The following is a 17,208-nucleotide window of genomic DNA, read 5'->3' as shown; positions in this document are numbered from 1 at the left end:
GAGAGAGCATATGAAAATTGAGGGTTTGGATTTGATCATCCATCAAAGAATGTGATCATAAATGAGGTGTGAAATCTCTCTCCAGTTGGTGAGTGACCATGAAGTGATTACCTGGGTGGTTGCTAGCCAAGTCATGTGAGGACTTCTCTGAGTAAAGGATATATGTGGAACTATAAGGCTGGTGATGATAAGAAGCTCAGAAAACAGGAAAACAGCTTGCAGCTGTAGCATGGAATGAGGAGTTGGGTGGAAAGGAGATCAATGCTGCTTGAGTGATATTTAAGAACTATCTATTATAAGCAATGTCTAAATGTATTCGAAAGGACAGAAGGTTAAATAAAGTAGGTGAAATGGATGAATGAAGAGATTAAGCAAGCAAGAGAGGAAAAAGGCATTATGGAGGCAATATAAAAGGAGTGGTAATAATCAATTCCATGAGGAATACAAAGAACAGGCAAGGAGGGTGACTGAGTTGGTAGGAGGTTTTTTTTTTTTAATTTCATTAGCTAACTAATGAAGTTAAAAAACGGTATAAGGACAACTGCTGCAGAGGATATAGTTGAGATATTCAATGAGAAGTTCATGTTCATATAGGTCTTTCATCCTTGTGATATCATGGAGAGATTGAGAGCAGTGGATGAGGAGGAGAAACTGACTGCAAGTGAGGAAGAAGTATATGGAATATTAAGCAAATTTTGTATTAATAAGGCTGTGGAACTCAATGATATATCACTGTGTATTTTGAAGAAATGTGTCAGGGAGTTGACACCTCATCATCATCATCAAATTCCTGCCATGTACCCTCAAGGGGTGTACAGAATATGATAGTATTACATGAAAGAAATTACATCATTACTAACTTCCTATCTATAATTTTCCTCCAAATCAGTCTGTTACTTGTCAAGACTCCAACATTATCAGATCTTATATTTCTATCGTCTAAGGCACTTTGTACCGTATCAATCCACGTATATCTTGGTCTTCCTCTGGGTCGTTTTGCTGCCAACCTGGCAGAGAACACTTGTTTTGCTAATCTTTCTTTGCCCATTCTGTTTAAGTGACCATACCACCTGAGATTAGCTCTGCTAACACATTCCTGGATGTTGACAATGTCAAATTCTTTCCAAATATCCTCGTTTTTAATATGATATTGCCATTGATGGCATCTGTTCACGCCTATAATCTTTCTCAGGACTCTCATATCTCCCGTCTCTAGTCTTTGGTCAAGTGTTTTACTTCTCACCCAGCTCTCAGTTCCATAAGTTAAAATTGGTGTGAACACTGTCTTGTATACAGTTAATTTAGTGTTCCAACTAATTTCTCTCTTATTCCATATGAATTTATTCAGTCGTATTCCTACCATACCAGATTTGCTGATTCTGTTGTCTATTTCTATATTTAATTTACAATCTTCTAACCTAACCTAGGTATTGCTTGATATAATGCCCCAATGACACCTTATAACTGCAGTGTATTGAATAGCGTCTCTCTTGGCACCTTGTCATATGCCTTTTCCAAATCGACAAAACTTAAATACAGATCTTTGTTATATTCCCATGCTTTCTCGACTATTTGTCGTAAAGGAAGATCTGATCCTGACAGCCTCTATTTGGCCTGAATCCAGCTTGTTCTTCACCAAGCTTTTCTTCCACAATTCTTCTCAACCGTTTCTCAAGTATGCTTGCATAGATCCTGCCAGGAACACTCAGTAGGGAAATACCTCTGTAATTCTCACATTCAGTTTTATTTCCCTTTTCACATATGGGTACTATGAGAGCTCTACTCCAATCATCGGGAATTCGTCCCTCTGTCCAGGCTTTCTGAACTATGCAGTGCAGCCATAAGACTCTTATACCACCATACTTCAGCATTTCTGGTCAAATATCATCTACTCCTGCTGCCTTTCCACATTTCAAGCCTTTGACTGCTTTTTCTACTTCAAGTATGGATATGTATTCCTGACTGCATGCCTGGTCAGTGTTTTTTATCACTGTGCTGTCATCACTGCTTGTTTCATTTAGCAGTTTTTCAAAGTAATTACTCCATACTTCAAGGATATCTTTTTCTCCAGTTTTCATTTCACCTTTATCATCTCTAATTCCTTTTACAGCACTCTTTCCTCCATTCCTAAGCTTCTTCAACAACCTCCAGAATATTTTGCCAAAATATTCTGGAGGTTGTTGAAGCTTAGGAATGGAGGAAAGATAATAAATATCCTTCTTGATATTTATTTTCTATATTCTTGCCAAAGTCCTCCCATGACTTTTGTTTAGCTAGTTTTACACAGTGTTTAGCATGCTTGCATTTGTCTCTGTATTCCCTAAGAGCACAAGCTGACTTATTTGACAGGAATTTTTGATATGCTTTCTTCTTTTCCTTCACTGCCTCTTTAACTTCCTGTGTCCACCAGGGAGTTCTGATTTTTTTATCCTTGCAGACAACCTCACCACATGCCTCTCTGGCAGAATCAATCAGGATTTTCTTCAGAGTTTGCCACTGAATCTCCAAGGTTTGATTCCTGTTCTCAAACTCTTTCATTTTTTCTTCAATAATCTTTGTGTATTTTAGTCTACAGTTCACATCTGAGAGCTGTTCAACTTTTATTCGCTTTAAAACTTTCTTACATGTTATTCTTTTCAATATGAAATTCGATTTTATCCTGCTCAAGACGAAATAGTGATCACTTCCAATTTCAAATCCTCTGTACACTGTGGTGTCCTGCACCAGGGAGAAAACATCACTATCAAGAATAACATAGTCAAGGAGACTTTTCTTATTCCTTGCCTCTTCTCTCCATGTGAATTTGTGCACATTTTTATGTTGGAACATGGTGTTAGTAATAACCAGTCCATGTCCTGAGCAGAAATCCAACAGATATTTGCCATTATTATTAGCTTTACTCTTTTCTCGAATTTTTCCCAAAATATTTTTATACGTCTAACAATCATTTCCTACGCTGCTATGTAGATCCTCAACAAGAACCAACTTTTCCTTTTTCATTGTGTCAGTTGCTTTTTCTAAAGCCTCAAAAAATTCCTTCACTTCTACCTTAGTAGATCCTTCTGTGGGACCACAAATAAGTCTCATTGTCCAGTTCCCCATTCTCATATCTGCCCACATTACTCTACTTGAGAGACTGACTGCCATTCAAGAAGATTAGCCTCATATTTTGTGTTGAATACTATGGCTACTCCTTCTTTTCCTTGATTGTCATTGCCTGAATATAACATTTTGTATTTATTGCTCAGAAAGATCTCACCAGTTTTTGTCTTTTTGGTTTCAGTCACATCCTATTATGTCGATCTGGTACTTATCTAATTCCTCAGCTAGCTCCATTTCTTTGCCATTCAGGCTTCTTATGTTGATAGTACCGATCTTTAACCTTGGTGATGTTGAGTTGGGGTTTGTTTTCAGATTTGTTCCAGTAGCTGACTTTTCGCTGTTTGCCCTGGTTCCCTGGCGAAAACAACGGGGGCCTTGTTTAACCGGGCGACGCCCCAGCCGGCATGAAATTTTGTCATGTTGTACCATCGTTTTTTATTTGGTTTAACCAATAAGAATACAATTTGGTCGGCTAAATCCCAAATTGCCAGCCCATCCTCGTTCGTTCAGTATCCAAGTAGATACCCAACAGGGTGCACCACGAGAAGGTGAGGATTGGTCATTAGGTCAGAAGCCCTGGTCGGTTCTCCGCATTCCTTTAAAGGCTATGTGGTGGTTTCCTCTCAGTTATACTGCTTTGACCCTTAAGCACCCCGAGTTGAGTTGACACCTGCCTTGACATATTAGAGTCTTACATATGGTCTAGTTACAAAAAAGTGGAAGGAATGCAAAATTGTACTGCTTCATAAAGTAAGTGACGGAAGTCAAGCAAGTCGAATTATAGATCAATTTGCGTGTTAGGTGTTGTGGTTAAAGTGTTGGAAAGATTAGTAAGAATCAGGATACAGAATTTGGTTGACAGCAATAGTATTATCTCTGACGGCCAGCACGGATTTGCTAAAAGGAGGTCATCTTTCTATCATGTAATCTACTTTACTACAATAAGGTGACAGCAGCATTGGATGCAGGAGATGGTTACACAATAGTATTATTAGACTTGTTTAAGTTAAGGGATATTACATTCCATATTGTTTCTTAGCCGAATAAGAAACTCAAAAAGTTTCATGCCGAATATAGTAGAAACTATATAAAGTTCGGCGAGTCCAAGCGTAAGCAAATACCTCCATTTCTTTGCTCAAACTTGATATTAACTAGGTCTACCTACTCACTGATGAGACCTCAATAAAGGTTGAAACCGGTCTGGGTAGTGACCTTCTCTCATAATGTAGAACAGTAATACAGCTACTAGGAGCTAAGTTCACATTATTGGTAAATATCAAGAATAGTGATCAGAACTTGCTCCACCTTTGACATGAGTTGCCTCAGCTTGCACTACCTTAAGAGTCAGTTGCTGCAGTATCCAGGTATTTGCTTACGCTTGGAATCGCCGAACTTTATATAGTTTCTACTATATTTGGCATGAAACTCTTCGAGTTTCTTATTCAGCTAAGAAACGATATGGGATGTAATATCCCTTAACTTAAACAAGTCATATGTCACCGAATTGAAGCCTTTGGCTCTTCATATATCTCTAGTATTATTAGACTTTGCAAAGGCTTTTGATAGATTACCTCATGACAAGTTGATAGTCATACTAGAGCAGATGAGGTTGGATATTTGAATAGTGCATTGGAGATTGGCTATCCAATAGGTATCAGACAGCAAAGATATCAAAGGTATCATACATCAAACAAAGCAGATTTGATTTTTTTTAAAAAAACAGTGCATATGTTTTACATAAGAGCATTCAATGTTTTTTTTGGGGGGGGGGATTTACCTGCCTATTCAGCCTGCAGATATTTTAGATAATTTATTTGCAACCATTCACAAAACAATTATTACAAATGTAAATTCACTTGGGGATCATGCTCAGACATTTTAGTGTAAAATAGTTGTAAAAGTTTAGCTACTTCAAAAATGCCACATATCTAAACTAGCAATAAATGTATTTTTCAAATGTGCAGTGATTTCTTTTTCATAGTACAAGAGAGAACCAAATAATAATAAGAAAAATATGTTCAAATTTTCTTTTTCATCGATTGAGAATGAAATGTTATTGGTTGTTTTTGAAAGTGCACGAATATTTTCCTGCTATTTTTGCTAACTGAACAGTGGAAATTATAAGAATGATATTAACTTAACTGGAACAGAGTTGCTGTGAACTGTTTTATCTGGAATTTGCTCTATTAGGAAATTCCAAGTTAACATTTTGGTTATTTTCAAGAGATATTAGATTGGCTGTCTGATAAAATTTGGAAAGAAAAGATGGGATGTAGAATTTACTCTTGGTAGGAATATATTGTTGAAGGTTGAGGAAATAAGAGATCCTGGGCTGATGGTGAATAAGGATCTGAAATTTAGAGGACATATTACTAGAATTGTGAAGACAACACAATTAATTCTGGGAATGATGGTGAGGACTTATAGAAGTAAAGAGATTCTGGTTCCACTACATAAGGCTCTGATTAGGCCAGATATGGCACAGATTAGGTCACCTGGTTTTCAAAAAGGATGAATAGATGTTGGAGAGGATCCAGAGGCAATAGACCAAAATAGTTTCTGATCTCTGGAATGCTGAACATAAAGAAAGGTTGAGAAGATGCAATTTGCAGAATCTATCAGATAGGAGGAAGTAGTGTGATGTGATGTAATAGAAACGTGCAAGTTTGTAAGGGGTTGTTATAGGATTAATGTTGAAGAAGTTTTTCATAAAATGGTGGGAGTTGGGGAAGAACAAGAGGTCATCCCTGGAAGCTATATAAGAAAGATGAGAGGAGGGGAATAAGAAGCAGTTTTATTTGTATGGAGAATTGTGAATGATTGGAATGCATTGCCTGAGAACATGGCATCTGCAGAGAATTTTAACATGTTTAAAGTGCAGTATGATGAGCTGTGTGTATGACAAAAGGGACCTCTTAGATGAGTCTGACTCCATGGGATCTTGGGATAATAACAATAATATTGAACAATGAGACACACAAACTGCACATACATAATGTAGAGCATCATGGTAATTAGATTAAGGTTCTAGTAAAAATAACTTCAAGATTTTAAAAAAAATTAAAATTAAATAAATGATAAATAATAATAAAATAAATAAAAGGAAAAAATAAATAAAAATTATGAAAAAAAATAGATAAATTATCCCTCATATAGGAAATGTAAGTCCATTGTTTCTAATTAGATTCAGTAGATACAGAAAGGTCTCACAACTCTCTTTCTATAAAAATTCCAAGGGATTATTACTTTTCATGGAGAATCTTCATTTTTTTCCAAGCAACTCTGTCTCTGGTGGTGATAGCATACTCTGCAAGTCCTGATTGCAGAGCATGCTATCACCACCATGCTCTGGCTCATGGAACTTAACAAAGTCTAAATGTTCAACATGATGCACAGCTGCAGATCTACTTGTTTGGCAAAAATACGATCATACCGGCAAGGAATCTGATACACTCCAGGATGATTTAAAGGCAGATGTTTATTTTTTATATGATTCCAAAAAAGTAGTAGATATCTTGTTAATAGAGAAGGACACTTGTAGGACAACAGATCTAGGTAGTTTGGTTATACATTCTGAGATGCCTTTAACATAGGGAATGAAGACATGACAGACTACCTCTGTATCTCTACTTAGATGAGAGGCAGATGACAACAAAACTCTATAATTATTTATTGTCTTGTCAACATGTGATTCAGAAAAATCATTAGTAATGAAGGTGGAATTGATGTGATTGTTTCTTGGGAGAGCAGCAACTGAGTGGAGCAAAGAAAGAGTGCTCAATGCACTAAAGTCTTAATGGCACCAGATTTTTGACAATTATTGTGTGAAAGAGGTTGAATGTAAAGTCCAGTGTGTGTTTTCTTTCTGAATACTGAGAGGTGAAGACTACATAATGGACTGCTTTGGTTTTCCATACTACAAAACTGCAAAACACCTTTCCAAATTGCTTTAAGTGTTAACAGGAAAGTCCTCTTCATTTATCAAAAATAGTTCTCATTTTAAAGAAAATGTATCAGGGCTTTATCTTTGCCCAGATAATCTCCTTTTCAACCTAGATATTGTGCCCTTTTCACGAATGTTTGTTTACATGATACACTTAACTTCCTCAAGCAAGATCTTCCAGCAGATACAAGGTGTGACAATTTAATTCCTGGAATGCACCTGTAAAAAACCTACGTTCGGAACTATACATTAGTGGCTACTGTCATCTTCGAAGTAGTCCCCTTGTGCATTTATACACTGGTTTAGATGGTGTTCTCATTTTTGGAAACAGGTATAGAACTCCTTTTCCAGAATACTCTTGAATTCCTTTATCACATTATGCTGGATATCAGCGATGTCAGAAAATCTTCGTCCTTTTAGCATAGTCTTTAATTTTGGAAACAGCCAGAAATCGCAGGGGAGCAAAGTTGGGTGAATAAGCAAGATGACTTAATTTGGTAATCGATTTTTGGGCCAGAAATTCTCTCACTATGAGTGCATTATGGCTTGGCACATTGTCGTGATTTCATTCTAAATCTTCCCATACCCAATTCTTCAGTTAAAATTACTCTGATTGTTTCTCAATTCATTTGCAATTCGTCAGTCATTAATGATCTGTCAGACTGTACCAAATCTTGCACTCTATTCACATTTTTGTTTTTGGCTGCCCACTTCTGGGGTCATCGTTCACATCTTCTCACCCACCTTTGAATATCTTATGCCACTCAAAGACACTCGACTTTTTCTGAGCATCCACACCATATGCCACTTTCAACAGCTCTAATTTTTCAGTAGCAGTTTTGCTGATTTTCACACAAAATTTGATGTTAACACACTGCTCCAAATTTCGATCACATATTTTACCCCAAAGTTTACATGCAGATCTCTATTATTTTTGCAATAGCAAACTAGCAAATAGCTCCATTGGCTTAAGGTTTACATACGCATTAGTTAAAAGATATACAAACACGATTACTCACGTCACTCCAACCAAATCACCACACGGGCAACACTATGCGGCCATTCCGAGAATTAAATTGTCACACCTCGTGCTGTCAGCATATTTGGATTTATCATTCATTTGGCTACTTCACACGTGCCAAAATGAACTTTACTAACAAACTGAGGGTACAGTAACGGTTAGTCCTCTTTTTCCCACACTAGCTGAACTACTTCATGGAAATAAAGAACATATACTGAATAGTATTCCTTCTAAGCTGTCCTTACGGTAGAGATATGTTGATGATGTTTTGTGGTTTGGCTTAGATCCCATACAGACTTACAAGTTTGTCAATAATATCAACAACCTCCACCATCATATCCAGTTCACTCTTCAGTTAGGAGAGAACAATCGGATTGCCTTTTTAGATATATTACTTTGTCAACCAGATGGTAGCCTTCACTTCTCAGTATTCAGAAAGAAAACACATACTGGACTTTATGTTCATCCTCTTTCACACCATTAAAACTTAAATACACCGAGCACACTCTTTCTATGTTCTCCCCAGTACCTTTTGAATGGGCAAACTGCCCAGATGGTTTTACTGACTGACCGGCTAATTAATGATGTGAATTGACATGGCTAAATAATAAGCAAGAATGGAAAAATAATTTAAAACATTTTTTAATTAATAGTGATGAGAGTCTCGATACTTGTGAGACCAGCTCAATTTCTTGCATTGCAAGCTAATCTCAAGAGCTTCGGACATTCACTTTGATGCACACCAATCCATATGAGGAAGAAGACAAAAATCGGGATCTCGAATCCAACAATATCGGTTGCAAAGAAGATCTTTTACGAAAGAGACATAATTTTGATGTCTGAAAGAAATAAATTGTGAAAAATTGAGCAAATTCAAATCAAAGCCAAAAATCAATGTCAAAAATCTACATTTATTTTTCTTAATAATAATGGTTTTTGTTCGAAGATTGTGAGTCAAGTATTTAATATTTTATTTTGTAAAAGAAAATAGGCCTACAATTCAGTGGAGCAGAGACTTTACTCCACTGAATTACTGCTCTTCCCACAAAAAAAATCACATCAAATCCACCTTCCTTATTAATGGTTTTATTGAATCATACGTCAACAAGATAATAAATAATTATAGAGTTTCATTATCACCTGCCTCTCATCAAAGTAGAGAAACAGAGGTGGTCTGTCATGTCTCCATTCCCTATGCTAAAGGCGTCTCAGAGTGTATAGCCAAACTACTTAGATCTGTTGGCCTACAAGTGTCCTTCCATCCTATCAACAAGATATCTACTTTTTCAGGCTCAGCTAAAGATAAATGTCTAATTCTATGCAAATGTGGTTTATCGTACTTTGGCCAAACAGGTAGATTTTCAGCTGGACATCATGTACATTTAGACTACATCAAGTTCCATGAGCCAGAGTAATTGGGACTTGAAAAGCATGCTATCACCAGCAGACACTGAATCTTTGGAAGAATAAGGATCTCTACTAAAGTAATATTCTCTTGGAATATTTATACAAAGAGACTTAAAAATAAAGAGCCAATAGGCTTCACTTCGGCGATATAAACATTATTTAAATTAAGGGGATATTAAATCCCACATTGTTTCAAAACCGAATAAGAAACTCAAAGATTGGAATCAGAGAGTTTCATGCCGAATATAGTAAACTATAAAAGTATTGGCGATTACTAGCGTGAGCTAATGCAAGTGATGCTTAAATGACTAGAAATAGATATAAATCATTATTTAGTGTAGGTAAAATAAGGTTGGCACCAAACTGGTTACATAAAATACAAAGAACTAAATAAACTAGAAAAACAAAATCTAATCACAAAGTGAAACACTACTAAATGATTTAAGTATAAGAAATTTATACCAACAGAGGATTAATAACTACAGTGGTGCCTCATAGTTTGTATTTAATTTGTTCCAGAAACTTGTTCGAACTATGAATCGTTCAAAGTCCGAATCAAGATTTTACATAAGTAGTAATGGAAAGCAAAATAATCCATTCCCATATCCAAAAAATTTTAATTTTTTTATTTTTATTTTATCCATTTTAGGTTTTTTAATGTTAATAACTTAGAAAAAATAACAGTGAAGAATATTTTTTTAATATAAAAATTACAAAGACAAAAATAATGCTCCTGTTGTTAACCGTCTTCTTTCTGCTTCTTAGCTGAAGTTGAGAATGTTGATTCATGTTCTCTTTTTTCTGCAGAGAAGAATCTATCTAATGTTGTTTGATGCTGACGATTTTCTTTGATATTTTTAAAATAACCCATCACGTTGTCATCGAATAAGTTGATATTCCTGGTCACTACTGTCTTATCAGAGTGCCATTTTTCCACAATAGCTTCTAACCCAAACAGAGAACAATTCTTGAAGGTCGGCATTGGAAATGCATCCTTTGGCATCCTTGTCTTCCATAAAAATTTCTTTTTCCACTTCTTTTTGTTGTTGATCATGAAGATGTTGAAGTTCTTCTGTGCTCAGTTCGGTTTTATGATCATCTATTAACTCCTCTACATCCTCATCACTCACCCCTAATCCCATAGCTTTACCCAAAGACACAATTTCATTTACAACAGACTCTTCTTCACAGCTTACTACTTCACTGACTGAAATACAATCTGGCCAGAGTTTTTTCCAAACAGAAATCATTGTTTTAATAGAAACTTCTTTCCATGCCTTATCGACGATCCTTAAGCAATAAAGAATGTTGTGATGCTCTTTCCAAAATTCTTTAAGAGTCAGTTCTGCATCGCTTCTTCTACATCGGCACTCGCAGCCTCTCCGTGCATGACAACACTATGGATCGCAGTTCGTTTTTTGAGTTTATCGAACCAGCCTCTACTTCCTTTAAACTCCCCATTTTCAGTACTGGTCTAAGGTGCAGTTCTTAAGTTCACTATGCAGATGTTTGGCTTTCTCACAAATAATTCTCTTAGTAATAACGTTACCATGTAATCACTTCTCGTTTATCCACACTAAAAGGAGTTTTTCCATCTCTTCAATAACATGATCTCCTGGAGGTCAATGTTGTCACACCTTCAGCCACATTTGCTGCTTTTATTGCTTCCTTATTCTTAAGAAGGCTACTTATCATTGACTTTGACATTTTAAACATCATCACCAGATCTGTCAAACATGTATCGCTTTCGCGTTTCATGATAATTTCTTTTTTCATCTCAATTGTCGATACTACAATTTTTCTTTTAGGTTTTGTTTTTTCTACATTCTTGGATGCTATGGGCAATAAAAAAAATGCCAAAAACAGTTAAAAATTCTCTACACAAATGTATCGCACAAGAACTAGGCTGTGTAAAGTAAAGGACAATGCACAGCGGACTGAGACAGACACACACTGTGCAAACACAGGGAAGTGAGTGAGGGAGAAGCATACCCAATGGTGTGCCAAAACTGTCTAATGCTATATGACTCCGAGTTCTTGGACTATAGTTCGAACTTAGAAATGGCGTTAGAACTGCGAATCAAATTTCTTGCATTCTCAAGCATTTGAGCTCTGGAACGTTCAAAGTTAGAAGTGTTCGAACTACGAGGTACCACTGTATTTAGAAAAAAATACAAGAAAATGAAGATACCAAGAAAGAATGGAATAATATGAAAGAAATTATTACTGTAGCACATGAAAATATAGAGACAAAAATACCATAAAAATAAAAAAAATTAAACATGTGGAACAGTGAAAGAAAAACAATAATTGAAAATAAAAAGCTAGCCTTTAAAAGATGGTGAAGTAGTATAAAATAAAAAGACAAAATTGAATATAAAAAAAGATGAGCAATAGCCAAAAGAAAAACAGAAAGAGTCACAGATATAAAAGAGCATGTATAACTTGTGAAGTAGATTTAAATGAATTCTTAGGTTACTTTAGAGATCTTTGGGCAGATAAAACTAATATCAAAAAATTAACCAAAAATTTGCAAAATAATTTAGATGACATAATAACAATGAAAAAATTCAAAGACAACCTAAGTAAAATAAAAAATAGTAAATCTGCAAGCAGGGCCGGCGCTACCATTTAGGCAAACTAGGCAACCGCCTAGGGCGCAAGCCATGAAGGGGTGCAAAACTTCAAGCTATGAAGTTCATACTTTACTAAAATATCAAAATTAAATAGTGAGTTATGATTTAGTTATCAATTCTTTTTCCTTATCCTTCACAGATCACACTATTTTACCATTTAACTCTTGGTTCTTTTTTGTTCCTTACCTAAATGATTTGAACTTACCACCATTTAAAATTCAGTTGAGATAAATATTTTAAAACGTTAACATTTTAAAATATTAAATTTTGGTATTTTTTAACTTTTTTTGTAAATGAATTATAACAGAGAATTTTCAAATTAATTAAAAAAGAAAATAAAAAAAAAGCCCTATTAATTTAACCTGCAAGACAATTTTATTTTGTTTAATGTCAATTAGAAACAATTTAGTTTATGAAATAAGGGGCGTACTTGTAAACTTTGCCTAGGGCGCAAAATAACCTGGCACCAACAGGTGTCTGCAAGAATAGATGGGATAAATTCTGAATTATATAAATTTGCTGGGAAAAAAAAATTTAAATAAAATATATACAGGTGGAAAAATACCAACAGAATGGTACAGTAATACCTATATTTAAGAAAAAAAAAGAAAGGTAATAAAAGAAAATCTGATAATTACAGAGGTATTAGTTTATTGAATAGATAGTGCAGAATATAGGCAGAATAAAGTATCCCGTTTAAGGCCTTGTGGAGCACCACCCAGTGATTTCAATACTGCAAAACTTTGTAGGAATACATTGTGGGTCATGCAGAAGTGATATCTGAAAAGAAGTTCCAAAATTCACCAACAGGGGGTGCTGTATAATATAACGAATGTAGTTGTGATTTTTCCATATGTGTAAGGAGAAGAGCAACACAAGCATAAATAACACATTTTTATTCACTTTCATTATGTATTCACAGACTGTACTGTTCAATATGCTGTCCTTCCCAGTATGCCACAAACTGCATCCTTTGCACAGTGTATGTACAAAGGATACACACAACTGCAGAAAGCAGCTGGTTGGGGGAATGATGTTGCACACATGCAGCGTTATGCTGTTTTCTAGCACTGGCAAGTTATTGGGATGATCCCAATATAAACCCTGTCTTTGAGAAATCCCCAGAGCAGAAGTCACAGGGAGGGGGGGGGGGGTCAGATTCAGGTGAACAAGGCGGCCATGAAGCGGGAAACATTTCACTGAAACTGGCTTCCATGAAATGTTCTTGAAGAACCTCCTGTACAGATTGACCGATGTTTGGTCGTCCCCACATCCTGCATGAAATTGACTAAATCCATGTACAGGATTGCTGTAGCTGTGTGACAACAAAACTGTTTATCATATCGTGATAGCTCTCAGTAGTAACTGAGCAGGTTGCAGCACCCAACAGGAGAATGTCCTCAAAGAAGAATGGCCAAATGACAAACAAAGCTGTAAACCCACACTAGGCAGTAACTTTGGATGGATGCAAAGGAATTTATTTGATTGCATGCAGGTTTTGAGTAGCCCATACTCAGCAATTGTGGGTATTCACAGCAGCATTCAGGTGAAAGCGAGCCTCTTCTCCCCACAAAATCATCCATGACTACGAAGCATCCAACTTCACTCAAGCAAGGAATGTTAAAGTGAATGTCATTCAACTTTCAAAGTCCTGTGGATGCAACTCGTGTGCCAGGGTAATCTTAAATAGGCAGAATCTTCCATAGAATTTTCCAAACATTTGTGTACAGCACATCCATGTGTCTTGATATAGCATATGCACGGTAGGAACCTATGCTGTTATTCATGGCCTGCTCCACAACAGCAGGAGCAACTTCATTCACAAAATTCCGTTTCTTCAAAATGAATAATCATTCATGGCAGAGCACATTGAGATTTTTTTAAGGCGATGAAATTCGAGGAGTGCAGCAATACATTTCAATTGTTTAGGTAGTGCAGCTTCAAGAGCAAAGTACACTGGAGCAAGGTTAACACCATCACTGTGGACAGTATTAACAACCAGAATGAAGGGAAAAATCCCATGTCTATATTTTTAAATCCTCCTGGCACCTGACAAGTAGTGTGACATGCAAATTCCATTTATTTGGTGTTTACAATGCCCTGGTGGTGAATTCTGGAACTACTTCACCCCCTCCCCTCACTTCTGCATTATGCACATATATTCCTGCAACGTTTCACAGCATTTGGATCTGGATGGAGCGCCACAAGGCCTAAAACAGGGATACTTTAATATTGATCACCCTGTAGAAGAATAAATAATGAAAATTTTTCATTAATTCATTATATATAGTATATAATGGAAAAATATTATTAGAATATCAAAATTAATTAAAAAAGTTTGCTGTTTAATGAAATGCAGTTTCTTGTTTAAAATTACTTATAAAGAGAAGAAGAGACTTTAATTTAGAAACTCTCTTGTTTATAGATTATGAAAAGGTATTATTATCTGAGACCTCAAGGGAGTCAAGGACTCATCAAGAAAAGCTATAAATCACCCAAACCAGCTATCATACCTTCCATTAAATTCGCTCACGCTAGATGCACTCACTACCACTAAAAGGCAAACTATTCCACTCACTCACTGCTCTGTGAGAGAAAAAAAACTTAGCTCTTATCTCTTTGTTGACAGTGAACAAACTTCTGTGGATGCCCCATGTTTTCTCCCCACCTTCCATATAACGAAAAATTTCATCAGACGATATCCTATAACACCCATTCAGAAGTTTATAGACCTCTATCACATCACCCGTTTACCAGAGTGTGTAATCCACATACCCGCAATCTGTCCTCATAATCTAAATCCCATAATGTGGATATAATCTTTGTAATTCTTTGCACCCTTTTCACAGTTTCTTTATCCCCTTAGAACTCGGGAGAAAATCTGCACACAATAATCTAGGTGTGGTCTTATCAAGGACTTATAAAGAGACAAAATGACTTCCTTATCCTTACATGTCAAGGTTCGCTTCAACATCCCAATTATCCTCCAAGTTGTATTTGCAACTTTTGCTATGTGACCATTGAACTTCAAATTCCTATCCACCATTATGTCAGGATTCCTAGCCTCATCAATTTCTTGTAGCATAACCCTGCTAATATAATTTTCTGCTGGAAATCTCATCACGCCAAAGTGCATAACTTTACACCTACTAATATTAAACTGACAGCCATTTTCGTTTGCCCAAATTTCTAGCCTATTCAAATCATTTTGTAAGTGCTGGGTATCAGTAGCATCCCTGATTGTCTGCACTTTCTTCTAATCATCAGCAAACAATTGTACATCTCCTTTACAGCCATCCTAATGTTATTAATGAATAGATTGAACAACAATGGCCCAAGGACTGAACCCTGAAGTACACCACTGGTCACTTTAAATCTGGCAGATTCACACCCACCACATGCCACTTTTTTGATATCTGGCTGCTAACCATCTGCTGATTCAAGAGTTTATATTCCAATTCCATATTCTCCAGTTTATACATCTTTCTGTGTAGTATCCTATCAAATGCCTTAGCAAAATCCAACATTATCATAGTGCTCCATCCCTTTATCCAACTCGGCCTTAACACTGTCATGAAATATGAGCAAACTGCTAAAACACAACCTTCCTTTAATAAACCCATGCAGCTCCTAGCAGAGTATAGCTTGTTTGTCAACCCATTTCTGTATGTGAGTTTTATCAACTTCTCTAAAATCTTCATTACCACACCAGAGATACTGGCAGGTTGGTAGTTAGACACATCAGTTTTTGCACCACTACAATGGAACTATCACACATTCCTTCCATTCCTGTGGTATCATTGCTGAGCTGAGACTCAAGTTATACAAACATGTGAAAGGCATAGCCAACTTGGCTGAACATTCCTTCACCTGTTCACTTTAGCTAATTCAGTTTCATCACTGTTGTCAGTATTAGCATTGTTGGATAACATACTATCAATGTTATCAGTGGATGATAACTGGATAACATATTTCCTCATCAAGTTGTGAAGCTATGCATTCAAATAATTTCCAATCATTGCCGCACTGGACATGGATGAGTGTGAATGTCATTAGGTAGTTAGATGATTTCACTGCCTAATGTGAAACCACCATCCTGTTTATTGGAAACCTGCAGTGGATTTAAAAAAAGTTCATTGGTCTCTACAGTAAGGATTCAAGATTACCTAGCCCTTAGTCTATATACCTTATATGGGTGGGATCCACAAAAAAATTCCAATAGTATTCAGAGCAAAGTACTGTAAAATGCATTTTATCTGCTTTTCTGACATTTTTAACATTCTCTGGTAGTAATCATCACAAACAGCATAACCCAAAGTAGTTAACTTAACCAGGAAAATATGGAAAATACAGCAAAGTGCGATAAATCACTTTCAGAGTCAAAGTCTGGTAAAATCTGCAAAATCATTCTCAAAAATTTCATCTGATGAATCACTAGTAAATTCCGCTGATTGTAACAATTAGTTTCTGCAAAAGAATGCATCAAACCAAAAATTTCAAAGTAATGTGCAAGTTACATTTCACTATTCTATAGGAGATGCATTTAAATGACCACTAATATTGACCACTAAAATTTTCTAGTAAGAACTTTTTCACTTTATGATATACTTATGATAGCAGAGTCAAGAACAGAGTGCTGATTCTAATATTCTTGACATTATATTAAAAGCAAGGAAACACTACAAGCTGTATCTGAATGATAGATTTGAATGCATGTTAATTAGAACTGACCACTTGATATATTTCTAGACATGGACTTTTCACTTCAAGACATGCTTCTGATAAGGAATAATTGCTTTAAAGTTACTATAATTTTGGAGAGTCAGCAATAGAGCTCTGGTTCTAATGTTGTGTATATTACACTATAAGTAAAGTGCAATGAAAAACACACTAAACTGCAAGAACAATATTAAGCACAAAATGATTCAGAAACACTGCTAATGCAAGCTTTAGGTTATGAAATGGTGAGACCAGACAAAGTATACTCTGAAAGTTAGCATTTCTGACTCTGTAGATAGATGGGTAGCAGGAAGCTTCAATTATCCTGTTTCAATCTTTTAAGATGAGAAAAGTACTAAAAATATCTTCAAGTACCAGAT

At 35.9% G+C, this 17,208-nt stretch overlaps 1 protein-coding gene across 2 annotated transcripts in view; it reads right to left on the bottom strand.

Annotated features, from left to right (window-relative positions):
• The window catches only part of Sec71 (ADP ribosylation factor guanine nucleotide exchange factor Sec71), a 581,865-nt gene that overhangs the window by 136,623 nt on the left and 428,034 nt on the right, over positions 1-17,208 (bottom strand). The window lies entirely within an intron of this gene.

Source organism: Typopeltis vanoorti, chromosome 20 (assembly GCF_054136105.1).
Source record: "Typopeltis vanoorti isolate ZY-2024b chromosome 20, IOZ_Tvanoo_1.0, whole genome shotgun sequence".
Taxonomy (NCBI): Eukaryota; Metazoa; Arthropoda; class Arachnida; order Uropygi; family Thelyphonidae; genus Typopeltis; species Typopeltis vanoorti.
Note: the sequence above shows the minus strand (reverse complement) of the source record. Positions and strands in the feature narration are given on the sequence as shown.